This window comes from Phyllostomus hastatus, unplaced genomic scaffold (genome assembly GCF_019186645.2).
Source record: "Phyllostomus hastatus isolate PE091 unplaced genomic scaffold, TTU_PhHast_1.1 phas_contig_159, whole genome shotgun sequence".
Lineage (NCBI taxonomy): Eukaryota > Metazoa > Chordata > Mammalia > Chiroptera > Phyllostomidae > Phyllostomus > Phyllostomus hastatus.
In genome coordinates this window covers 22173662-22200188 of record NW_025333640.1, presented here as the reverse complement: position 1 = coordinate 22200188, position 26527 = coordinate 22173662, and the positions used below count along the sequence as shown (strand labels likewise).

The window sequence follows — 26527 nt, the reverse complement described above, 5'->3', positions numbered from 1 at the left end:
CCTATCCCAAGTCAGAGTCTTTCTGGTAGGGCCCCAAAATTTGCATTGTAGGTAACTCCCCTGTGGTTCATTTTTCACCTTGCTGTTGAGACCTGTGGGCTGGAGAGAGGCCGGAGGCTGGGGTTCTGATGTGGAGCTTAGGAGCTGTTCTCAGGCCTGAGCACCTACCCCTCCAGGCCTGGCGGACAACGCAGCTGTGTTTTGTCCTGGGCGAGCGGTGCAGAGACCACGTGTCTGCCCTCAGCAGCACCCGGTGAGAGGGAGAGCTACCTTAATGGAACCGGGGCAGGTGGTCTGGCTTGCATCTTAAAACAGAAGTGCCTGCAATCGTATGCCTGGCCACTCCCATGAGTCTGCGGCTCTCTGTGACGCAGCAGCAGAGCTTTTGGCACCATGGCAGCCATGGAAGAGAGGAAGTGATGCTTCATGAGTCTTGCATGGCTGTCCTAATTCAGTGTCTATGAAGCAACTTGCTAATAAGTGCTGGACACTCAGATGTCACAGCCATCTGAGTGTCCACCATGAGATTTTGTCAGCAAAACTGTGCTCTGGAGCCCAGTTCCCTGGACCCCTTGGGTTCCGGGGCTTTCTACGGCCTTCCAGAGTACGCCTTCAACTCAGTTCCTGGGAGCTTTTCCTGGTGGCTGCGGTTCCTTCTCCCGCTGCGCGCAGGGGCCTGGGCAGGCCAGCATCTGTGCTGACCTCACCGCTCAGGAAGGAGGTGGGGCGCAGCTCTCCAGGGTGCTGACTCAGTGTAGGCTGGGCGCAGTGCGCAAGCTCACTCTCAGCAGTCAGAATGCAGGCAGAAGAAGGAAGGCTGGAAGGCACCCCCCCGGCCTCCACCCCCACCCCTCTTGGAGTGTGGAGGTGTTCCGGGGAAGGAGCGCTGGGCCCCGGTGCTTTCCAAAGCTGTCAGCATAGATTAATTTACCTTTCACCGCTTCGGGCCATAAACGCCGAATCAGACGGAGAAAGTGGCTGAGAGAATCTGGACAGGTCTTACCACTTTCGGGGACAACCATTTTGCCGGTTTGGGCAGGTGCAGTGGAGGGGTTTAAGCAATATTTGGATTCAAACGATGGGTCGGCCTTGGAAGTGGCCCCAGCAGAAAGAACAGTGCCTCCATTCAGTTGTGGCTGAACAGCAGCGTCAGCCTCCCCGGTCAGCGGCGTTTTCCTCTTTCCCAGGACACCAGTGGTTCCCACCAGCTGACTGACTCACCGCCAGGGAGGAGGGGGGAGAGGAGGGCTGCCTGCAGGGGAGGCTTCTTGCCTCGGATGAGAGACAGACAGCAGAACGGCCTCCCACCCCCACAGAGCCTCCTGCTCCCCAGCTCAGGTTTGACTCCCATACAGTAGCAGTAAGAGTCACTCGATGAGAACCTGGACAAGATGCCCAATGCTGTCAGCTCTTTTCCAAGTCCCTGCTTTTCTCACCTGGCTCCTAATGGGTTGAACTCTGGCTCATTATTCTGTCCCAAGAAGCTCACAGCTTTGCAGACGCTTACTCAGTACACACCCCCTGTCCCAGTGACCCAGAACTTGTCATGCCCACTTCTCGGTGGAAGAATTCATCCAGGGTCAGGGGAAAGGGAAGGGTGGGAGCCGGTGGTCTCCCATGGCTGCCCAAAGCACCACTTTGGCCACATCCGTGGAGCGATGCTACCCAGTGTGAGGGCCAGCAGGTCGGTCCACATCTGTTCCGTCCTGAGCCCTGGGACAGCTTGCAGGATGGACTTCGATGAGCTGGAGCATGCTGGAGAAGAACGACTGGGACAGCCAAGCTCTGGGCCCCGAGTGTGAGGATGAGCAGCCTAAAGGCGAGGCCACCGAGGTGGGTTAACTGAAAAAGGACAGTGAAAACCCCGCAATGGGACTGATCTCATTCTGTGTTGTTCCAAAGCAAGACAGAAACAAGTCACCAGGACAGGAGGCCTCACTCCAAAGCTCCCTGGGTGGAGGCCTCTGAGTCCTGTCCACGTGGAGACCCCGACCCTGAGAGGTGACCTCCCAGACTCCATGCAGACCCCGAAGGCCACTTTCCCTCATAGGGATCACCTCTTGGGGGGCTCAGCAGCACCTGGATAAGTCACAAGATGACGCTTCATGACAGTCACTGTCCTCATGGCACTCACTGCAGGTCACGTCTCCTTGGCGTAGGGTCCTCAGTTGCCATGGCAGCGTTTGTCCACTCCTCCTGGATTTGTCCACAGGGCAGGGCTTGGAGCACGAGGACAGTCGCCTAATGACAGGCGCTCAGCAGACGCTAAAGGAAGGTGTGGGATTCCGGGCCGCTCTGAGTCTGGCAGGGGTTCCCAAACGGGGTGCCCAGGCCCCAGGAGCCCGGCCACCCTCCAAGTCCAGGTGGAGTGCCTCCTTCCCTCTATCCGCTCTCCTCGACTTGTGCTGTGGGAAGCGGACTCCCCCACCGTCCCACTGCCGAACTCTCCGAGCACACGTGGTTATAAACGCTGATCCCCGCCTGCCTTGTGGAGCAGCTGGTTACGTTTGCTTGACTCCTGAACTGGGCTGTGAACTCGGGGTGTGTGTTGGGGGAGTGGGTGTCTCTTCACCCGTGGGGCCCCCCAGGACCCAGCGAGGACCCCCAGGACCCAGCGAGGGCCGGCACTGAGGTTATGCTGAGCACATGTGGGCTGGTGGAATCGGATGGCTGAGGGGAAGACTCAGGGCCCTGTGTCCCAGAGGAAGGGGCGATTGAGGACCACTGCCCACAGCCCCTCCCTCACTGCGGGTCTCTGCCTCCGCCTGGGCGTGGCCTCGGCAGGGGGAAGGGATGGCACCCAGGGCTCCCCACTGAAGGCAGGGAGTCTAGGCTTTACATCAGGAGAAATGGGAACCTCATGGCCACCCGGCAAACCCTCAGGCCCATTGAAAGGCTGCTCCTTCTGGGGTGGCCAGAGCCCCATTGCAGAGCTGCCGTCTTCTGCCCTGGGCACCCTGAGCTACCTGCTTGGGCACTGAGGGCAGGGAGGAGTGGCCACTGGTGTTTCAGACGTGAGCAACATCCCGGATTTGCAAAGGACCCCAACACATCCCAGGGGACTCGGGGAGAGGGATGGGCTGGGTACCGGCCCTCCACTGGCAGCTAGGCTACTTCCTGCCCTGCCCTTTATTAGCTTGGTGACCGTGGCAACGTGCTTAACACCTCTGCTTGGGGACCACAGCCCTGTGTGACTTCTGAGCAGTTTTGAGGGTTAAATGGCTAAATATGCTAAGATAGTGTATTTGCCATTATCACTATTCTAGGTCAGAGCCCCCCCTGGCAACTTCTCAGGGGGCCGAGTGAGGCGCTGGAACTCACCAAGAAGTCTTTAAAGACCACTGTGCGTCAGGCAGGGGACAGCAGGCTCGGTGGGTCCTCACCCGGAGCCCGTCCCTATCTGGCTGTGTGACCTTGGGCAGGTCACTGAACCCAGCTCTGCCTCTACTTCCGCTGCTTCTTCCAGCAGAGCGAGCAAGGCCGGGCTCCCTGGCACCTGACCGCACATCAAGAGTCAGCTGTGTCTGATTTATTGGCTCTATAAAGTGCATTTGCTTCTGAGGCCCATGATGTCACCCCCAAGGCCAAAGTCTGCAGAGGGTTCCCTCCTCCCCTCCTCCTGACGCCCCTCCTCCTGGAGAAAGTTTGCCCCACACCTGCGTGACGGGAAGGTGCTCTCCTCACAGCAGCAGGCTGTGGGTTCGGGGAAAGGCCACAGGAACGCAGTGTGCCCGGAGTTCCCCTCAAGGTCAACAGAGTCCCATGCAAGATAGGGGAGCTGGAGGTTCCGTGTCCACAGAACAGCGTACCCCTTCCTGACTTCCCCTTGGCATGCCCTACTTCCCTGTGGTCACCTGGGGGGTCTCTTCTGCCCACATAAAACCTACCACCCTGGCTGCAAGGAAGGCAAGACAGAAAAAGGAGGCCGCCAGATGCTGAGGGCAGAGTGGAGCCCTGCGTGTCCTGCCCTGGGGGACACTGGGCCGGTCGCACGTCCTTTCTGAATGTCCGTTTCCTCTTTCCTCCAGGGGAGGTGGGGCTCCAGGCCCTCCAAGTCGCCATCAGTGCTGCGTCCTTTGATTGTGACAGCAGGGTCCTTGGCGAGAGTGTTGGGGCCGCCTCGGACGTACGTAGTCCACCTCTTCCACTCTCTTCCCTCACATCGCGAGCTGGTGGCCTCAGCCATCTGCTCAGAAGGGGCTCATGGAGCCTGCCCTTCTCAGGTCTCCGGGGTTGCCCCGCAGAGGCTTTCTGGGACCTGGGAAGACGGGTGGGGGAGGGTGTGGGCTTTGGAGACGCCCACTGCTCCAGACCGACTCTGCCACCCGGGCTCCCTGGGGAACGTCTCTTCCCATCTGAGTCTCGGTCTCTCGTCTGTGAGACAGGGGAGTCACGCCTGCCTTTGGGATCGTTATTGAAATGGGAGACACATCCTGATGCCTGGACCGTGCTCTGCAAGCGGTCAGTGGGACCGTGGGGGGGGCGGCTGTTCTGCGGACACCTCCCGCATGCTCAGGGGCAGTGGGCGGGGCTGTCTTCCGACGACGCGCACCCAGCGAGCAGGACGGAGGGTCGGCAGACAGGCCCGTGCCTGCCGCTCCGCACCGCGTGATCAGCACACCGCGATAAGCCCCGGGACAAAAGAGCGGCGCCTGTCAGATGGCTCCGAAGGAATTTCTAAAAGAGAAATTCCGGACTGCTGTGCGCACACCAGACCACCGCGTCTCACAGGCGGCTGCAATGTTCGGCTGTCGCTCACGGGCCCTAAAACGTCTTCAAGGCTCTGAGGCTTGTCACCACCGAGGCCTCTCCAAGGATGAGGAGCTTGTCCCCGGCACCTGCATCACGTCTCAAGCCCGCGCCCCCCCCCCCAACAGCAGGACCCAGGGGTCCGAGCAGAGAGCTGCAGCCTGTTGCATGAGGCCCACGGATGTCACATGGCTCGGGGCGAGCTGGCTGAGTGGCCAGGTGCCTGCTGCCCTGCGGGGCCTGGAGACCACCCGAGTCACTTGGTTTCCTTGTGACTCAGCAGCCCTGGGATAGAAATACTGCCTGTCACCTGCCTGTCCCACTAGACAACCACGGGGTCAAGGGAACTAAGATTTTAAAAGGGCTTTTTAAAAAAATCACCTATGGCCTCTGTTGCTTATGGGGTTAAAACGGGGACACACAATGCATCTCTGCTGTCGGAAGTCAGCATGGTGGGGACCCCTGGGTGGAGGCCGGTGACCGGAGGGGCTCTGTCGTTCACTCAGGGTATTGGCTCTGTGAGTGTGTGGGACCCTCACGGTACAGGCGGTTTTCCCTGTGGAAGTGAGTGGCCCTGTGACACTGCAAGCTGGGCCGCTCAGGACGGAGGGGGCGTTGGCGGAGTGAGTCCCCCGCGAAGGCTGCTCCTCCGAGAGGCTCCCGCATGCTCAGTGCTCACTCTGTCTCCCAGGAGCGTTGCTGTCGAGAGCCGGCACCGACTGCCCGCATGAGTGCCCCGGTCAGCCTTCTGGTCCGCAGTGCTGTGGGCCCGCGGGTTCCAGCAGACCCGTTGGCGTCCACACGTCGTGCCCACCCTGTGCAGGGGCTGTGGACATGCCACGGCCAGAGTGGGTGCTGGACAGGCTGCAGGGAAGGTGGGTCCTTTAAACACCAGCTCCCCCTGCCCTCAGCACCACTCTGATGTCCCTTCCCCCAAACGGGACTCACTCCCATTCCAGCCCTGTCCAGGTTCTGCACTTACCTGCCCAGGTGAATCGATGAGGTCATCTGAGCTTTGAGGCCGTTGTCCTGGAAAGAGAAAAAACACTAAACAACAAAGATAAAGTAGTACCTGAGCCTTCCGGCTCGGCTCATATTGAGGTTTTCACCTTGAACTCCATGAAGGAAGGGCCAGTTAACGCCAGTGTGTCATTTCAGACCGGGCGCCCATGTGCTAACAAAAACATGGCCAAGCCCTTTACACAAACACAGAGCGGAGGTTGGGCTGAGCGGTCAGAAAAGAGGACCAGACAGAGGGAGGGACACAGAGCGGCCAGCTCAGGGCTGGAACCGGCACCTTGCCACCCAGAAGCTGTGCAATTGGAGCAACGCACATGCCCTCTCTGGGCCTTGGACTTCTCAGCCTTCACTCGGGGAGTTGGGTTGGAATAGGGCCCCTAAAACAATGGAATGCATCACCGTGCCCCCACGATGCATCCTCAGCCAGGGTTTTTATTGGTCGATCGGTTGGTTTTGTGCTGTCCTGGTCTGCGTTGGACCACAGGGGCAGGCAGTGAAGCTGACCGATCCCAGTTCTTGACACACAGTTCCCATTAGTCTGCGTAAAGCCCTTTCATGCTGGGCATTATTCTACCCCTCCCCCCAACTCTAATCTCCATTTCCCTTCCCTCTCTCCTCAGTAGGCACCCATCATGACATATTTGATAACTGCTCGAGATATGTGTGTGTCTATATAGAAATATATCCCTTTAAAATATGTAGCACTGTTTTGGAGTGTATTTGTTTTTTTGGAGTGTGTTTTTAATTTACATAAGTGATGGCGTTCTGTAATCTCATTCTGTCTCTTCACTCGATGCTATTTTACTGTCCTTTCACGTTGCTATGTGTGCATCGTGCTTGTTAATCCTTACTGATGCACGACAATTCCTGGGCGCGCGTGTGGCCACCACAGTGCTCCTATCCATTCCCCTGCTGACGGGCACCTAGGTTATTCATACGCGTCACCATGCAGGGCACCGCCGTGGACACTGCCACACACATCCGCTTGAGAACCACCGAGAGTTTCTCAGGCACGGCCACCACAGGCCGTCTACATGGAGTCACGGTCACTAGGTGCTGTGGGGGTGGGCACAGATGAGGCAGCTCCACAGCGCCGGGGAGGCGGGGCCTGGAGGGGGCCTGTGAGCAGGAATGCGCTGCTTGGCGGGGCCGCCCGGCGCTGGCGGGGGATAGCTCCCTCCAGGGGGAAACACATCTTTCATTGATTAGTGCTGGTTCTGAGAGCCCCGTCTCCCGTCCCTCAGACCTCGCAGTGGTTTCTAGTGCGATGTGATTTGATTCACTGGTTGATGTGTCCTCCCCTCCTAGCCCGCAAGTCCTGCAAGGGCGGGCATGGCGTGTTTCTCACTCGTGGTGGTATTACGCCGCGTGCCCGAGACAGAGCTGAGTCAGTAGCCGCCCCGCAAACAGCCATTGGATTTGTCGACCAGTGAGTGAGCGTGGGCTGGGAGGAAACGAATGGAGCTCTGCAGGGCCGGGAGCAGGGTGCAGGAAGAGAGGTGCGGTGGGCTCACGATTCAAGGAGACCTCACCCTTGGGCGCTGCCCTGCAGGGCACAATCTGAGTGTCAGGGGTCTCCCTTGCCCTATCCTAGACCTTGCCCCGATCTTAGAAACGTTTGCCTTAGAAAAGCTTTTAACCGCAAGTTCAGCATCTAACCTGGTACCTTCCTCTCCTTTCTTCCCTCCATTCCCTTCCCTTTCCTTGAACATCTCTGTGTGCCGGATGAACCCTGTGTCAGGGCCTGGCCTAGAGGAGCTCTTGGCGTCGCTCTGCAGGAGGGGAGGACATGAAAGGTCATCATAATGCAGAGAGATGAGTTTAAAAATAAAAAAGGGCCCTGGCTGGCGTAGCTCAGTGGATTGAGCACAGGCTGCAAACCAAAGTGTCACAGGTTTGATTCCCAGTCAGGTCACATACCTGGGTTGCAGGCCATGACCCCCAACAACCACACATTGATGTTTCTCTCTCTCTTTCTCCCTCCCTTCTCTCTCTAAAAATAAATAAATAAAATCTTAAAAAAATAAAAAATAAAAAAGGAACAAGTTATCCCCAGGGCACTGGAGGCCCGAAAAGAGTGGGTGGGTAACTCTGGCAGCATGGAGGAGGCTATGGAGGGTGTCGAATTTTGCCGAGAGAGCAGTGGGGGAAGGGCACCCAAGCAGGGCACCCTGTGCCAAGGCCCGGAGTCAGTACAACACGGTGTGTGTGGTCAGTGAGTGTGTTTCTGGAGCATGAGGTTCAAGGCTGGGGGAGAGTAAGATGTGTCTGCAGAGCAAGGAGGAGAAGCTGCAGTGGGGAGGGGATGTGGGGGAGACCAGAGGGGTGGGGGGGCAGCACAGGGACTGTCTGCAGGGTGGGCAGCAGGAACGGCACGCCCTGGGGAAGGCCCAGCAGGTTTGTGGACGTGTGTAAAGCCATGGCCCCGGGCACCCAGAGCTCAGCTGAGGCCTCTGGAAGCCAGTGGGTGGGTGTCCCTGGGGTCATGCAAAGAGAGCCCTTGAGCCAGGGAGACACCCCTCCTCCAAAACAGGGCCTCGCCCCGCACCCCCTCCCTCCGTAGAACTGTCAGCTTTGCCCTGGATGGGCAGGACCGGTGCCTGTCCCACTCAGCCCCTAGGAAAGCCTGTCCCCTTCTCAGGAGGGACAAAATGTGGGCACAGCCCTGGGCAGGGCACCTTCTCTCGGTCACCACTGCTCGTGGGCCACAGTGGGGAACTCTCCTTCTCTTTCTCCTGAAACTAAAGCCTAACATGCAGCCTTGAGGTCAGTGAGACCACCTCGACCACACCACCCTGAGGAAGCCCCCTGACCTGAGGGAGAAGTGATTATCTTCCTGCTTACTCCAACGTTGGCTGTTGGCTCTGCTGAGGAGAGAATTTTGTCTCCCCTCCACCCATTTACCGGACTGGGAACTGGACTTTCATGCTCGGCCGCTCTCCAGGAAAGTGTCGGGGGGTTACTTGTGCCTTCAGGTCTCCATTGTCCTCCTCCCTTCCTCCACCCCCCACAGACCAATGGGTTGGTTTTCTCTGACTTTTCTTTGTTCCTGACCTCGGACCCCATGCCAGGTGGCCACGGTGGAAAGCTCTGCTGTCCCCCACATCCGGGCCCTCCAGTCTCCAGCAGCTGCAGCAGCGGAGGGCGATGTCCTGAAACCTGTGGTCAGCACGGCCCTGTCCCACAGGGAAGACCCAGGGCTGGATCCAGCTTCCTGGCAGAAATGAGCTCCCTGGGCTTAGAAATGGTGCCCAGAGTTGGCCCCTGACCTCACGGCAATGTTGGTTTCAACCCGCTGTCCTCCCGCAGCCCGCCCGCACCTCCGTGCCCATCTTGAAGGGAGGAGGTCCAAGCTCCTTTGCTCTTTGTGGAAGCAAGGCCTGGGGACGAGTTGCAGCCCAGATTAGTCAGAGTGACACGTAGCGTTGGCTCTCCTCCTGGGGAGATGTCCACGTCACCAGGGAGCATTTTCTTTAAAAATGTTTTTAAATAATAAATTCAGCCTATTTTTTAAAGAGAGAATTTCAGCCTGTGACAGCTGAGCTGACCCACTCCTTTCCTCCCTCTGCCGTCTCTCCTCTCACTCCCCACCCCACCCGGAGCATCGGGAGGCCTGGGGGGTGGGGCCAGTCCTAGAGTGTTCCCTGGGGACTGGTGCGGCCCACGGTTTGGGAGGTGCTGTCATTTCGCATATTGTTGGTGCCTTGTTTGCTCTAGGAGGAGACAGGGTCATTTAGGTGTTACATGTCCGCCTGGGTCTCCCAGGAGTTGAAGGCCTGGGAAAGTGGATGGAAAAAAAAGAGGCAGTTTTTTTCTTGGCGTTGGAGGGGCAATTTGTGTCCATGGAACCCAGAGAGCTATTTGACCCCATTGGTCCGTGAAAATTTGACCTCATTCCTCAGGGATCTAAACACAGAGAGCCAAGACCTTCTTCAGCATCTTTGAGCCCAGCTGTTTTGCTGTGGTGTGGCCAGATGTTGCTAGTTCTGTCCGTAGCCCAGGCAGAATACGGTGAGAGAAGAAGGTGACAGACAGCACAGCTATTTTGAATTCTCAAGGAGAATATGTTTATTTTTAACTATGTTCAGGAGTTTTTAAAAAAAATTTGACACACTCATGCTATACTAATGCATACACTCAAAGTCAGAGTCTTCCCCCGGATTACCCACCCGAAGCCACTCCCCGCCTCAGGAGTGCCTGCTGTCCGTGGCGCTCCCTGGAATACAAGGCTATCTCAGCCCCTCTCTCTCCGCACATGTGCACAGGCTGCACAGGTGTGCACTATCTGCAGGGGTCCCGCTCCGAGGACCGTGCTGTCACTGCCTCCGCTCCCCGCACACTGCCTCTCGCACGTTCCGGGAGAACCTGCGGCTGGCTCCAAGCTCTCCAGCAGGTGAGTCACCCCAGAGCTCCTCCTGCCTTGCAGTAGGTGAGGTCACCTCTCTGGTGCCACAGCAGGAGCCAAGAGAGTGATTCATGGAGCTCTCCTCTCTGTTTGTCCAGTGTGCAGCTCGCCCGGCCCACTTCATGTGAGGGTCTGCTGAGGATAAGCCATGTCATTCACCTGGGTGTCTCCGATGTGAGGTTTCTCCTTAAACACTTGGTCCCTAGCTGTGGAGAGGGCTCTGGGCTTGTACTGAAGCCCCGCTCAGCACCTGCTCAGGCACAGGGGTGGGGTGGAGATGAGAACAACAACGTCCCAAGGAGCTGATGAGCTGGTGGATGTGTGGGCAGAGGAGACTGGTTATAGTCATGAAAAGATAGAAGGCATTTTAGACACTCATTGCCGTCATACAGAAAATACGGGAGGGCGAGCTGATGGTGCGTCCAAGGTGGTTGGGAGTCAACAGACTCGGGGCAGCTCTGGTCCAGCCAGGAAGCCACTGTGGGACCCAGGACAGGGCATGCACTTCACTGGCCTCTACTGCACAGCAAAGATACTGGTCGTGGTCACCTCCTGTCTCTTTCCAGCCATGGAAAGAACACACAGAAGTTTCAAGCACAGTATTCTGTGACCAGTCCCTGAGTCCCCTTTCTGTGGCTGCAGGCTCTGGGGGTAGATCTGTGTTCAATTAATGGCCAGATTTTTAGAGAACCCAGAACAGCAGGAAGAGAAACCAGCCTACTGGTTCCAGAAACTAATACATTCTGTACAAGTTCAAAGTGTCTCTGTGCCCTCTGGGCCTTCGCTGAGAGCCCAGGAGGGAGGGAGGGCAGCTGGGTTCACAGAGCCATAAACCGCAGGCAGGGCAGAGCGGAGGCGCCTGGGGAGGGAGGTGGTGGAAGGCAGCTCTGAAACGGAGGGTGGCAGAGGCTTCGCTGGCCCCTGGGAACCAGAGCCGCAGCAGACCCGAGATCCCACCCTCTGGCTGAAGAGGCTCCTGGTGCGCTTGTCCTATCCCGGCCCCAGCAAGCAAATCCCCCTTGGCGGGGCTCCACTGCAAACAGGGCGAGCCCATCGGGTTTGCTGAGTGCTCTCAGGGCCAGCCCGAAAGGGGACCCGGGTTCAGGCACCACCAAGAAAATCCTGCTTTGCAGAGAGGACCAGTTTAGCCCTTGGGAACCAGGAGTGGGAGGGAGGAGTGGAGAGATCTCTACCTTCCCCTCCCTCAAAGCATAGTGACTCATACAATTTTTTTTTCTTCTTAAGTTCTAGGTTCACGTGTCATTGGACAGTGGGCCCTGTGCCTGGGGGTCTGGGATGCTGGGCTCTGTGGACCCCAACAGGAGTAGGACTTCAAGCTTCCATCCATGTCCGGGTTTTCCCCGCTCAGCCAGGCAGGAGGGATGGACACCTGAGAAGGCAGCCCTGGTGGTGCTTCTACTTCAGGGGAATAAAGGAGGGCTCCCTAGAAACCTCCTCTGCTGTCTGATTCATGCTCGTTCATAGTCCAGCAGGCTTAGGAGCTGCGAATGACATATTAGTGCCAGAGAGCAAGCCGGTCAAACACACTCGTATATCACCGCTCCTGTGAACACAGCTGTTCACCCAGAGAGGCTGCTGACTCTCCAGGGCAAGCCGGACGGCCAGCGCCCGAGGCAGCCTGGGGTGCGTTGAAACAAACGAAGGGGTTGAAAGTGTCAACCTGAACCACCTTCAGGTTCTGAACCCAGGACTTGTTGTTGGAGGACCATTCGAGATCACAGGTGTCTGCCTACGAAGAACAGGGCACCTGGCCCCTGTGGGTGAAGCCCCCTGTATGGTGCTTTTCTAGGGAGTGACAGGAGGGAAAGGGGGAACAGGAAAGCAGTGAGCTCCCAACCTCTGAAATTTCCCTGCCGGGCCAGGAATCTTGGGGATCTGTCCGACCCCACCAACGGCAGAGCTCCAGGTGCTCGGCCAAACCTTCCTGACGTTCAAGTGGGTGAGCTGGACGGTGCTGCTTTGCCTTTGCTTTTCCACCAAGCTGTTCTCATCTGATGGCAAATTCAGTGGGACTTAAGGGTGGGGGTGGCACTGACAGGTGCCATCGCACTCTTGGAGCTTGGCGGGGGTCTCCAGAGTTGGGCAGAGGGTTAGGTCTCTTCACACTGCCCACCCATGCAGACTCTTCCTAGTTACTGTGGGACGGTGCACGGTGGGTGCTGTTCGGGGCTACGGTCCCAGCGCCCTAGCTCAACTGCCTGTAGACTCCCCCTATGACCAGAGGTGGGAGGGGCCTCGGAGAGGTGGGTGGTGGGCCGCAGGACGTCTGACACTTCCCCTCTGCCTGGGGCTAAGTCACACACTGTGAGAAGCTGGCACATTCATCCTCATTCTACCTTAAACCTCTGCCCCTGCGCCCCATCTTGCATTTGTGCTCCCCGTAGCTACTGCTTCAGCAAAACCCTTTCCTACAGCCAGAGAGGGAGAGATAGCTGTGGGAGGGTGAGTGATTGGGGCAAGGAGTCCCTTCCTTCCCATCAGGAACTACGCCCCACCTCCACCTACCCGGTCTCCAGGCAAAGGAACCTGCCCTCAGTCCGGGACTGGCCCTTCTGCTTCCCCAGCTGCTGAGAGATCCCTGTCACCCTTTAGGGCCCATTCAAGGGTCATCAGCTCTTCTGTGCTGCCCCTCCCTGCAGCAGAACACACCTGCACACTTGCTGTTACACAGAGATTAGACAATCCCTTTACGAGTCCCTTTTGTACCCTGGCGGTGTCCTGTGCTTCTTCATGTCCCTGGCACTTAAGTCAGCGGGCACCCAAGGTGTGAGGAAATTTGCTCACCTGCGAAATCAATGGTCACAGGGAAGGAGCGCTGGCTCGGAGGCAGGAGATCCTGCAGTGTCACTTTCTGGTGGCGTGACCCTGGGAGAGTCGGTGAACCTTCCAGAGCCTCACCTGTTGTGTGAAGAGACGCCCATCTCAGGGTTATGATGAATGTTACGTGAAATAATGTTAAGTACAATCATAAATCACTGTGACTGAGTGCTGACCACATGACCCGAGGAATCAGGGATCTAAATAAGAGAATAAACGTCAAGACACACATTTATCGCCCATGGGAAGGGCCCTGGCAGGTAAGTGCTTGGCTGTGTTCATTTACTGAGTTAAAGGCCTGGGGTCCAGAGGCCAGAGCTGACCCGTGGGCACTAATGGCTGGTGAGGGGCACTAACGGAGTGTTTCAGGGGCAACAGCAAGCCCCCAGGACACTGCCTTTTACTTTTCCCAGCGGCCTAAGGAAATCCTTTATTGGAATTATAGAAAAGACTAGAGACTTCTCCACTTTACAACTCAGAGAAATGAAACAACATGAAAGAAACGTTTCCCTGAACTTCTAGCAAGGACTAGAGAGGTGTTCATTCTGCAGCCACAAGAGATTAAGAGATATTCATGGGACATTTTCACCTGAGGTCCTGACCCATCCAGCGACGCCCTTAGCCTGCGCTGGTGGGAAGTGTGTTCGCAGCTCCCTAAAAACTTCCCTGTCAGTCAAGCACTGGCACCGCCACAGGGAGAGTGAGAAAAATGTGCTTTCATTGGGGGTGCTGAGGCCTTTACTCTGACTTTTAAAGGCTCACAGAGATTTCTCAATGGGCCTTGGACTTGGTCTTTTTTCCAGGGCAACCCCCGTCCCGCTGTATCCAGGGGAGAGCTCAGCGTCGTGTTTCTGAAAAGGCTGCACCAAGCTGTCTCAGCCGAGTCCCTCCTAGGGAAGAAGGATATGGAATGTGGAGTCGTGACCCCGAGGGAGCTGGAGCCCTGCTCCTGGGAGATTTATGGATCTCGAGGTTTAAATGCATTTGTAGAAGCTCGGTGGGATCTCTTCTCCGCCCTTCTGTTTTGAAGAGCCAGGTCTCTCCCGTGGTCCCCCAGCAGTGGTGGGCTGGGGACACGTCAGGACCACCTGGAGAGCTTTCTGAAAATGCCTTTACCAGCCCTGGCTGGTGTAGCTCAGTGGATTGAGCGCGGGCTGCAAACCAAAGTGTCGCAGGTTCGATTCCCAGTCAGGGTACATGCCTGGGTTGCAGGCCATGGCCCCCAGCAACCGCACATTGATGTTTCTCTCTCTCTCTCTCTCTCTCTCTCTCTCTCTCTGTCTCTCTCTCTCCCCCTCCATTCCCTCTCTAAAAATCAAATCAAATCTTTAAAAAAAATTTTTTTTAAATGTCCTCGCACCCCCTCCACCGCCCATCCTGACTCCCTGGGGTGGAGGGGGAGGGGAGCGGCCGAGGCAGATTCTCAGGCCTTACTTTCCAACTGTCTAATGACCCCCCCACAGCACCCCCACTCCCCAGGCCACCAAGCCCACACACCGTTTCTGTCACTTATTTTCCAGAATAGGCCCCGGAGTTTGCCTGACCGGGGTTTACATTCAGACTCATCGCATGTTTGTGGCTCATTGCCCTCATTCCCTAACCTTGGCCGGCTGGGCGGCTGGGCGGAGGAGCAGGTGAGACAGTGACATGCGGGTCTGGTCTGGACCAGCTGCTGAGAAAGCCCCCAGGCCAGGATGACAGAGAGGCGTTGGGTGGGGAGCCCCCTGAGTCCCCAAGGAGCTCCCTGGAAAGAGGAGGAGCCTGGGTAACGAGAAGCGAATCCAGCTTGAGAGCTGGCTGTCCCTTGGAGCCTGGGGGAGCCCTCTGAGAAACCCCAAAGCTAGAGGGGCCCTGAGGAAGCTTTAGGGTGACCCCAAATTGAAGAGATTTCTGGGTTGTGTGACTTTTGGTGCCCCAAACAGGACAGTCCCTGGCCAACTGGACACATGGGTCACAGTAGCAGCTCTTATGTTGTTGGGGACACTGGGGCCTTGGCCCGAGAAGGGTCAGTCACTGGCCGAGGACGAAGCAATGTGGTTCCTTAGGGCATGCAACACAGCAAACGGGACCCACCTCTCAGCGGGGGTGCCGGAAGGAGCGGTCAGTCAGGCCACCTCCTCTCCCTGGCACTTCTTCTCTTCCCTTTCCCCTCTTTTTCATTCAAATGGCCACCTCAGTAGAGGCGCCTTCCGGCAGCTGTTCTGGTGAAGCCAAAGAATAGTACGGCTTTGACCCCCGCAGTGGGGGTGGGGCGGAGGATTAGGGGGCCCGCACCTGGCTCCCCCTGTGGATGGCACACACAGTGGGGAGCAGGCAGCTCTCCTCCTGGGCAGAATCCCAAGGAAGCCCTGTTTGTCCTGCGCTTTTCCTGCCGTGAACACGAGTTGTCTGCAGCCAGAGATTCGGCCTCGGACCTGGGGTTGAGCAGGCCCGCGGCCAGTGACTGAGGCCGCTGCCCTCTGTGTCCACCCTCTCCCTGGCCTCCTCAGGTCCCGAGGGTTCAATCCTCTCTCCCTGGCTCCCCACCCTGCTTTCTTCTCTTTCTTTTTCCCCTTCTTGCATCCGTCCGTGCAGCACTGTCTCCTAATGGGTAAAGGAAGGTCTTGGCATGTTCCTTGCCCCAGGCTTCTCCATGCCTCAGAAAAAAAATTTTTTTTTCAATTGCAGTTGATGTACAATATCATATTGGTATCAAGTATACACCCGAGCGATTAAACATTCATATGCCTTATGACGTGATCACCACGAGTGTAATAACCAGCTGTCACCGTACATGTTATGATGTTATGACTATGTTCCCCAGGAGAGGCTCTGGAGCCTTTAAAGGGAGGCGGCTTCTCACGGGTTAACTTGCACTCCTTCTCACGGGGCTGTGCACCTCCCTCGTGCCCCGCAGCCCCCTGGAAGCGGCACGCGCACACACAGCAGAAGACTGCTTCTCACAGGGCCGTGTGTGGCGGCAAGGGGGGCAGAGGGAGGAGAGGAGATGGTCATTATTTGTTTCTGAGTTTCTCCTGTAGAGTTGTGGGGTCTGGTCAGGCCCTTTGGTCACGTGGAACACAGGCGTGGGTCCAGGTCCCCTCAAGAGACGGGAACTGCGAGGAGGACCTGCCTGGCCTCCGGCCCCTGAGAAGTCCTGTTAACCCAGGGAGTGCGATCCGGGAACCGAGAAGCAAGAAAGTGGGACAGAGGCGTAAATGTAGATGGACTTTCTCTATCGCTCCATTGAGCCGGCATCTGTGTTCTGTCTGTCCGCTTCAAGAAAAGCTACTCTCAACTCTAGAATCCTGAGGAGCGGAGATGGGAAAGGAGCTGATTTTATTGCACATCTACAGGCGCTTTGCATACATTATCTCACTGATTTATAAACATCTAGTTTGGTGACATTGTCCTTCTTGGACAGCATGAAGTTCAATAATTCGTCTAAACTTACCCCCAGGAGTAGAAGCAGGAACTAACTGACCTTTTGGTTCTTAAGCCTGTGACCCTCTTTGCCTGGTATTATGCTACACTGGTTACTAGTATAAAGAAGAACTAAGCAAGTAGAAGGATCTTTTAAAATCAGAACCACGTTTGTAAATATTATGGCTTCTCCCTGGGCCCTGGGCTCATAGCTGGCACGTGCAATTTTGGAGTCAGTCCCCACAGACGTTTTGAGTCCCAGCTACGCCTCACTTAGCTAAATTCATATTCCAGGATCGAGTCTATGGACCTAAACTCTTCAAACCTATTTATATCATCATCCACCTGCAGTATACCTTGGGCTAATAAATTCTGCGTTCACCACCTATTCTAAAAGCTGTACTGTCTTTTATGTGTCCTAGTACTGCTTTTTCTAAGTTTTAGGGAAATGCGTGTTCATTCAAGTATTCCAAAATGTTCTCCTCTAAGATGTCCTTGAGCTTTTAAATGTCAAGCATGGTCTCTCTTAAACTTTCATCTTCCAAACCAGAGGTGCCCTCCCTGTCTGGCCCAGAGGATGCTTTGGGCTCATCTGAATGCTTCCCTTCTAGTGTCCTTCAAAGTAACCTTTTGTGTCAGCGATATCTAAGAAGATGCTCGCGCCAACTTGGGTGACTCGTTGAGGGCCAGCTGGGCAGACAGTCTGAATAAAAAGCTTTTTATTCCTGCTCTGTTCCTTGGGATGAGCAGAATCCAGATTTCCGACAGGCCGTTCTTCCCCAAGGAAGCTTCGATCCCGTCCGTGTCGTGTGTGGGCAGAGGGCAGGAGGCCATGCAGAGATGCTCAGGCTCTCGTTCAGCGAGACCCGCTCACTGCTCACTGGCTCCCATTCCAGTCCCACCGGCCGTGTCAAACTAATGTCCCCAACCTTGACACATCTGTACATGTGTCTGAGCTTCAGTTCCGCTTGAATTCTGTAAAGTGTGAGTGCCCAGGGGCTGCTGAATATCAAGAGAGAACTGATCTTTCTTTCCCCAAGGCAGGGGGCAGTGCTGTAAGTACTGCCTCCTGCCAGTGTCCGGCGCTGGGATGAGAAACAGGCCAGTGCTGAGTGGTCCTGTTTCTCCTCCAAGCTGGGGTTTGGGCTGCCCCTCATTGAACCCTGGGGGCTTCAAACTGCTCCTGTCGGGGCTGCAGCCTAGTAAGTGGCAAGGGGTGGGAGGTGGGCACGCAGAGTCTCCAGTGACACTGAATTTGGGGGAGGCTCAAAGGCAGGGGCTGGTTTTTCCTGGGAGAGTGTGTTCTGGTTCCCCGAGCTATGCCATCCACTCCTTTCCGGAAGGAACAAGCCCAGATTCAGTGCGGGAAAACCTGGTGTGGTGGGGTGAATCGCGCCCCCCCCAATGTGTCTGTTGAAGCTCTACCCTCAGTACATCCAAATGTGGCCTCATATGGACATCGGGTTGTCGCAGAGGTAATCATATAAAATGAGGCAATCCTAGAGTAGGGTGGGCCCCTACTCCAATATGACGGGTGTGTGACACACACACACACGGAGGATGCCATGGGAAGATGAAGGCAGAGATGGGAGCAGTGCTCCTGCGAACCAAGGACACCAAAGATCGGCAACAGACACCAGCTGCCAGGGGAGAGGCCTGGACCAGTCCTCCTCCGGCCTCAGAAGGAGCCGACCCCTGACACTTCGCTCTCTGACTTCTGGCCTCCAGAACAGCGAGACCACAAACTTCTGTTGTGTAAGCCACCCTCCCCTCCACCGTGTGTGGGCCTTGGTTCCTGCTGCCCCAGCAAAAGAATACACCTGGGTTAGACCATTTTCTTGACTTCAGATCTTATCAAAGCCTTTAATATAAATTAAATTTCCAAATGTGACCTTAGGACACATTCCACCCCCTCCCTCACCCCCACTGGGCGCCTGGGAGGGACAGTGTTTACAAAAACACGCTCTGGGAAACAAGTGTTTACTCCCTGTGCTGAGTCTCATCTAGATCAATCAAACCTACTTCTCAGAAAGAGGAGGTTCTGTTTCCAAACCACCGCCCGAGACTTATGTCCAGAGTTTGGCACCCAAATAACTGAACTTCTCGGTGGCTCTGTTTCTGCCTGTGTGCAGCCCGATTAGGTGGGCTGCTCAGAGTCCAGCCCAGGACATGGCATGCCCTGGGGCCTCTGCAGGTGTCGGGGGACTCCTCTAGGGCTGTTTTCTGGCACCACAAATGGTGCTGGGCTGTGGGGTGTGGTGGAGCTGGGGTCTCCTGTCACTTCTGCTGTGGATCCGGGAACATGGGTGGCGGGGCCAGTAGGGCTGGAGAGGCAGTCCTTGCTGTCTGGCTTAACTCCAACAATAGCAGCGTGAGCCAGACCCCTTTCAGGGAGGCCTCAAGGGCAGCCTGAGACAGGCGTTTCCAGAAGCTGGAGTCCCATCGTGCCGATGGAGGTCAGCCCCCATCTGGCCCCTCTGCTTCCCAGCCGCCCTAACTGCTCCCCGTTCACCGAGGGCTCTCCATTATCTGTGCTGCCCACAGCTTCCAGACAGAGACCTTGGCAGTGGGAGCTATAGGAAGGGGCCGGGGTAGGCGGCATGGAAAAGGGTGGCTGAGAAAAACACGCACACACAGCTAGGGAGTGTCACTTCCTAATTCCTAGCTCGGGATGGATCTGGCAGATAAATGGGAGGAGCAGGAGATGTGAGGGCAGAGGGGTGAGGGACTCTAATTGTTGTGCTGCAAATACCCCGCCTCCAAAAGCACCCAACTGCACTGGGGCCCCTGAGTTCGCCTGATAGTGGTTATGAAACCGATGCATGAAAGCTCACACCCAGTGGAGGAGGAGAGAGGGTGGGTGGCAGGGTTTGGCAGCAGCCATGCCCAGGAGATAAGTGCAGAACTCAGGTTAATAATCCGCCCCCCGCCCCCACACACACACCTAAAAAAAGCCCCTGAGAAGTGTCAGGGGCAGCTGTTTCTGGCTGGGGCGTGGCAAGGAGGCTGAGGGAGAACAGCCTGGGAAAGCAGGCAAAGGGTCTTTGAAGTTCCTATTTGTTTATCTGTAAAGAGTCTCAGGTCATATTTCTACGAGATATGGGGAAGGGAAGTTCTTTGCACAAATAAGTGACATAACAGAGCAAGGTTTCCGATGGCTTGGAGCAGCGGAGGCTGGAAGCGAGGACCCAGAAAGCGATGAAGACAGAAAAGTCCTTTGTTGGGCTTGTGAGCTCACTGGACCCAGTTGGGGAAAGACTACCTGAGCGTGAGGCCGTCTCAGTAGAAACTCCCAGAATCAAAAAGCAAAGAGAAAACAGACTGAAAAAAACATAACTGCCCAGTGACCTTGGGCCAACTACAAAAGCTGTGGCGTGTGTAATGGGAAACCAAGAGAAGAGAGAAAGAAACAGAAGAAATATCCAAAACAGTGATGATGGAGAATTTCCCCAAATTAATGTCAGACCCCAAACCGTGGATCCAGGAGGCTCAGAGAACAGCAAAAACACCACACCTAGGCATATCATTTTCAAACTACAGAAAGTCTAAGATAAAACCCTAAAAGAAGCCAGAGGGGAAAGCACCTTACTTAGAGAAGAACACAGGTGAAAATTACATCTGACTGACTTTTCCTCAGAAGCCATGCAGGCAAAAAGGGAGTGAAGTGCTGAGAGAAATAAACCACCAGCCGAGGTTTCTGTATTCCGTGCAATTATCTTCCAAAAATGAAGGAGAAATAGACTTTCTCAGACGAGCAAAAATGTGTTGCCAGTAAACCTGTCTTGCAAGAAATGTTAAAAGTCCTCCGGAGAACTTCTAGAATCTACATAAAGAAAGAAAGAGCATCAGAGAATAAGCAAAGAGGAAGATAAGATTGTATCATAGTTTTAATTTGTATTCCTTTGACTATGTTTAAAATGAAACTTTTCTTTTCCCGAATTAGAAAAACAAAAGATTTTAAAAGTTAAGCAAGATTAACTGTGGTTAATGAGCTACTAGCTTCCCCTTGTCCTTCACTGGACCTTAATTAGAGCTGAGTTTGCAGCATTGAGGGGCTGGGAGATGCATAGCCCCTTCCTCCTTTTCTTGTAAAAGCTTTGACCATCTCTTACTTGCTTCCCAAGGAGCCAAGTGAACCACCCAAGAGAGAGGATGTGAAAGACAAAACACAAAGGCTCTGTGTGTGCGGGATCTTTTCCCCCACTGTATTTCATTTAAGCCGCAAGGCAGGCCCTTGTGGTGGCGGGATAAACATTGCCCCTCTGCTACAGATGGGCGCATTACCCGGAAGTGTCAGAACCTGGACTTGAACCCAGGTGTCCTGACTTCTTGCGGCTCCTTCCACCCAGAAGAGTTACAACGGCAGTGAGAGCTGTTCATCTCAGTTCCTGAAAACAGTGAGTTGCTAGGACACCTGTCCAGGAAAGGGGGTTATTTGCATGCAAACAAATGGGAATTGAGCGAGACAGAGGCCCCCTGAGAGAAGCCATTACAGGCCAGGCCACCTTCCCTGAGCAGGTTCGAATTGCAGGAGTCTGCCGCTTGGATCCCGCTCTCCTGGGCCGAGTGTGGTGATCGGGGTGGGGACGGCCCAGGTCTGGCAGGCTGCAGCTGGCCGTGCTCCGTGTTCATGAGACCCTGTTCCTCCCTTTCACGCCTGTTCCTTTGGGAGTCCTGACGGTGGAAGCCAGCACATTCTGGAAGGTGCATTAACTTGGAGTTGTCTGGAGGAGCTAAAAGGCTTCTGGGGAGTGGGCTTTGTTAGAATCAGTCCTGTCCACCAGACAGACAACCGGGTTAATCAGCTCTTTCCACACGGCCGAGGTGCTCTGTGTGGCTCAAAATCCAGTGGGCCGGTGCCCGTGAATACTCACACTCCTGCCTTCCTTCCCATAACCGACTTTGGAAGGTTTTTTCACTCTAATTGCTCACTGAGGAACTGAGGTCTGACGAAGTATCAGGAGCATCCCTCACCCACAGGCCTCCTCGGGAGATGGTCCGGCCCGGCTGCTGTCTATACTTATGCAGGAAGGGGCTTGTCGAGAGCCGGCACCTGGACTCCTTAATCTTCGTCGGCATGTCGGTCTGAGAGCGCATGTGAAAAAATAGCGCGGTGCGTGGGCTCTGGGCTGCCTGGGTTTGACACCCAGCTGTGCCCCCGGCGGTGACCTTAGCTGAGTGCGTTGTCCTCTCTGTGCCACGCTCCTCGACTGTCCTGATAGGGAAGAGCTGAGTCAGTGTGTGGGAAGGCTTTCTCTCATGCTCCGTCCAATGGAGCTATAGTACTCTTGCTCTGCTTCTCTCCTCTCTCTCACCTGAGTCCACCCATCCACCATCCCTGCGGTGCCAGTCGCTGTGCTAGGAGGGGGATGTCAACGCAGGGCAACGGAACCCTGGTCCTAGCGTCTTTGTCTAGTGAAGATTAGAGTTGTTCAGTTAGCTATTGCTATGTAACAAAATACCCCCCCAAACTGAGCACCCGAAAACAACAACAAGCGTCTCTTTGCTTGTCGTTCTGCGGCTTGGGCAGGGCTCGGTGTAGACAGCTCGTCTCTGCTCCACATAGTCTTGGCCGGATGGCTCCACCGGAGCTGGAGGCTCCCAGATAGTGTCGCTCACATGTCTGGCACCTCCACTGGGGCAGCTGGAACAGCCCGGGGCTGGCTGAGCTGAGCCCTCTCTCCTCCAGCACCTCTCTCCTCACATGGCCTCTCTTTAGCAGGACAGTGGGTTTGTTTACACGGCAGCATGCTTCCGTGAAGGCAAAAAACAAACAAACGAAAAAACAGAAGCAGAAAGATTCTTCATGCCCAATCCCAGAAATCATACTGTGTGACCGCACTCTGTTGCCAAAGGATTTAAGCAGAGGTAACATAGTCTCTGTGTCCAACGGCAGGGAGCGTGCACAGGGAGGGAGGCGCTGGGGATGTCGCCTTTGCAAGCAGTCTACCACGGGGAGGGGGACAGACAGTGGGAACAGCTGGAGAGCAGGCAGCTAGCCTGGCTTCTTTGTCCTTTACCACCAGAACCTACAACAATGCTGGAGACACTCGAGAAATCCTTATTTCTCTGCTGGTCTGGAAGCGTTCTCTTCATTCTGAAATTTGTTGTCTTTTAAAAGCTTTGCTCATCTTACTGAAAAAACACTAGGATAATGCTAATAAAAAATAAAGTTTTAATCACTCATCCCTTCATAGCTCATAAAATTTTGCATGTCACTTTCTATTTGTGTCCATTCCACTTTTCTCATGATAAACATTACGTAACATGATAGGAATGAGAAATAGAGACATCTTTTATATAGTCTGTTCACATATATAATTCTGTAGCAGCTATTTTTCCTTATCACCATATCCAACATTTTTTCCATGTTCCTACATGGTCTTCATAATTACCCTCTTTTTTTTAAATATAGCTACTATAACATTCCATTGTGATGCTCTGTCCCAGCCCATTAAATCTTTCCTTTCACGGTCATCTAGGCTGTTTCTGCTGTGAAATATTTTTCCATATTTTGACATATCCTTCCTCAATTTTATTAAGTGGCTGAATGATATTCCATCGTGTTTGTCTACCACAGTCTATGAATACACGGTCCCCTCGTGTCGCCATCTTGGCTGTGAGTGCAGACTGGCTCAGGGTGACCCTGGTCAGAGAGACACAGGCCGGGACGAGGACAGGCAAGTCTGTGAGTTGGAGGCAGGAGCCCTAAGCATGTGGGTGGGGTGGGGGGGTGGCGGAGCGGGGGAAATCCAGGGCTTCAGGAGCCGCTGTCACAGGGCTGTTTGGTCAGCCCTGCGGAACTTTTATCTCTGCTCCTCTCCATCAATCAGTCACACACTCCCAAGCTTTTGTCCCAGAGTGTCTAAAAACACCTCTTGCCTCCTCTCAGTTTCTTGTTATTTTTTAAATGCTATGCTAACTAAACCTATAGTACCATAGTTCTTTTTTTTTCTGTTGAATGATTTTGTTAGGATAAATTCCCAGGAGTGAGTGACTAGGTCAAAGGCCACGGATCACAACATTGCTTTTTTGGCACTGCGTCCCTATTGGACGTTAGGGTTGGAATTCAGCCCTGCTCTTCCCTTCTGCAGCCATCACAGAGGCACCGGAGGTCAAAGTGAAGTGCAATCCCTTTGTGACTTCTGACCGGGCAAGAACCATAAAAGGCACTGCAGTGCACCTTCTCACCTTTGCAGGAAGATGACGTCTTCTCCTCTGAGACAGAAGTACAATGTTCCATTCATGCCTAACTGACTGACTGAAAGAAAGGATGATGAAGTTCAGTTTGTGTGTGGACATTACAAAGGGCAGTAACTGGTAACGTAGTCCAGGGTCACAGGAAGACATATGTCATCTACACTGAATGAGTGCAACGGCAGAGAGTTAATGGTACAACTATCCATGTGGGCATTCACCCCAGCAAGGTGGTTGTTGCTAGACTAAGCTGGACAAGAACCGCAAAAAGGTCCTTGAACGTAAAGCCAGATCTCGCCCATTAGGAAAGGGCAAGGGCAAATATGAGGAAGGACAACTGAGGAGATGCAGGAATAAAGTCATCTTACCTACAACTTCCATAATGAACTTAAAATGAAAAAAATTAAGTCAGCCCAAATGCAAGTGGGAATCTCTGACATCTTTCTTTTCTTTCCCTCTTTCTTTCTTTCTTTTCTTTCTTTCTTTCTTCCTTTCTTTCCCTCTTTCTTTCTTTCTCTTCCTTCCTTCCTTCCTTCCTTCCTTTAAATTTATTTGGGTAACCTTGGTTAATAATATTATAAAAGTCTCAGGTGCACATCTTCATAACACATCATCCATATACTCCATTGTGTGTCCAGCCCCCAGGTCTAGGCTCCTTCCATCACCATATGTTTGACCCTCTTTACCTCCCTCACCCTGCCCCCACGCCTTCCCCTCTGATAACCACCAACCTATTGTTCATACCTACGAGTTTGTTTCATTTTTTGTTTGTTCATTTGTTGCATTTTTTAAAAGATTTTTTTAATTCATTTTTAGAGAGGGGAGGGGAGGGAGAAAGAGAGAGAGAGAGAAACATCAATGTGCAGTTGCTGGGGGTCGTGGCCTGCAACCCAGGCATGGGCCCTGACTGGGAATCGAACTTGCGATGCTTTGGTTCGCAGCCCGAGCTCAATCCACTGAGCTACGCCAGCCAGGGCTTCCATTTTTTTTTTATATCCCACATGTGTGTGAAATCATACAGTTCTGGTCCTTTCCATCTGACTTGTTTCCCTTAGTGTGACACCTCAGGCCCCTCCGTGCCGGCTCCGGCGTTCCCGTGCCTCTTCTCTGTGCGCTCCAAGCGCAGCGCTCACCGCTGTCTTCCACGTGCCCCCGCCTGCCCCTCCCCCAGCGTCCAGGTCCTTCAGGAAAGAGACGCATCTTGTCTTGTCCTTCTCTATGTCATCAGTCCTAGCACAGCACCTGGGCCTACAGAGGAGACGTAACATAAATACTAATTTAATACAGTAAATGAGTGAATGGTTACCCGCAATGATAATTACTTTCTCAGACTCAGGCTCAAATTTCATCTCCCTAAGCTTTGGTTATATGCCCTGGGCCTCAGTTTATTCATCTATAAAACGAGGATAATAACACCCACCTTATAGCAGATTAGTGTAGGGATTTGAGATGATGTTTCTGAAGACTCTAACTTAGAGCCCAATGCAACAAAAAGCAACTGTTTTTATTACAATATCATGTGGTCATTCACTGAATTTCCCACTATGAGAACTGTTCGTATGTTTTCTCTATCTATGTGAGGGTCTAGCTGTTTTTCTAATAAATTTAAATGAATTCTTTATGTATTTTAGCTTTAGTCTTTTGTCATGTAGGTTCTAAATATTTTAGCTTCTCAGTTTTATTTTGGAGCTTTAACAATGTTATATGCCTAAATTTATAGATTTTTTTCCTACAAATTTCTGTAATTTCTTTAAGAACATAGTCTCACAAATGGGATATATTTTTATTTTCTACTGGCTTTTCAACAATTTCATTGTTTTTAAAATGTAATTCTTGAATCCATTCATGTGTGTAGTGTAAGATGTGCTGCTAACTCAGTATCCGCCCCCCCTGCACCCCCCAGCTGGCATACTACTTATTAATTTCCTGGGGCCTCGTAACAAAGCGCCATAAACTGGGTGGTGGGAAACAACAGAAACTTAGTGTCTCACGGTTCTGGAGGCCAGAAGTCCAAAGTCAAGGTGTTGGCAGGTCCGTATCCCTCCGAAGGCTCCAGGGGAAGATCTATTCCTTGCCCCTTCCAGCTCCCGGTAGCTCCAGTGGCTCCTTGGCTTGTGCTGGGTAACTCCACTCTCGGCCTCCTGGCCACATTGCACCCTCTTCTTTTCTCTGTGTCTCTCAGAACTGGGCTTGTGATGGCATTTAGGGCCATTTTAGACAATCCAGGGCAAATGCCACATCAAACCTTAATTTAATCACATTTGCAAAAACTCTTTTTCCAAAGAAAGTAACATTTGCAAGTTCCAGGAATAAGGACTTGATATCTCTGGGTAGCCACTAAGAAACATACTATAAATACTTGAAAACAAACAAACAAAACCTCATTCCTTATTTTTTAGGGGAGAGAGAGAATGTGTCTAAATAAATGACTTGAATATAAGGGAGTAAAGTCAAAGGAAAGTTGAAGGTCGGCTCTGGTGGAGGGTGGGGAGCAGTCAGCCTCTGAATTCCGATGTACATTATCAGTGCCACCCATGGGGAAGGTGTTCCATTCTAAGTTCTGTCCCACTGATATTGTCAATAGAAGCTCGTGCTCTGGGGATCTGGAGTAGAAGTATCTTTTGGCCTCTGGAGGTGGAGATGACTCCTTAGCTACCCAATATCTTAGCAGCAGAGTCTCCAGCTAAAAGCATCTGCCTTTCTGACACCTTGTGACCATGAAACAAAGTTCTGGCCGAAGATCTGCGAATAAAAATTCCCTGCATGGAATTTCCAGGAAAGTTCCCTCAAAGGGAGACAGGTAACTGGTCAGTGCTCCATTGTCCTTTTTCCTTTTTATTCTTCCTGCCTGGAATACAGATGTGATGGCTGGAGCTCTAGCAGCCATCTTGAGGCATGATGTGATCACAAGGCTAG

The 26527-nt window shown here is 53.7% G+C and overlaps 1 pseudogene; it reads left to right on the top strand.

Annotated features, from left to right (window-relative positions):
* The first annotated feature begins 1740 nt into the window (after nt 1-1740).
* LOC123813967 lies at nt 1741-24008 on the top strand (annotated as a pseudogene).
* Nucleotides 24009-26527: the final 2519 nt, after the last annotated feature.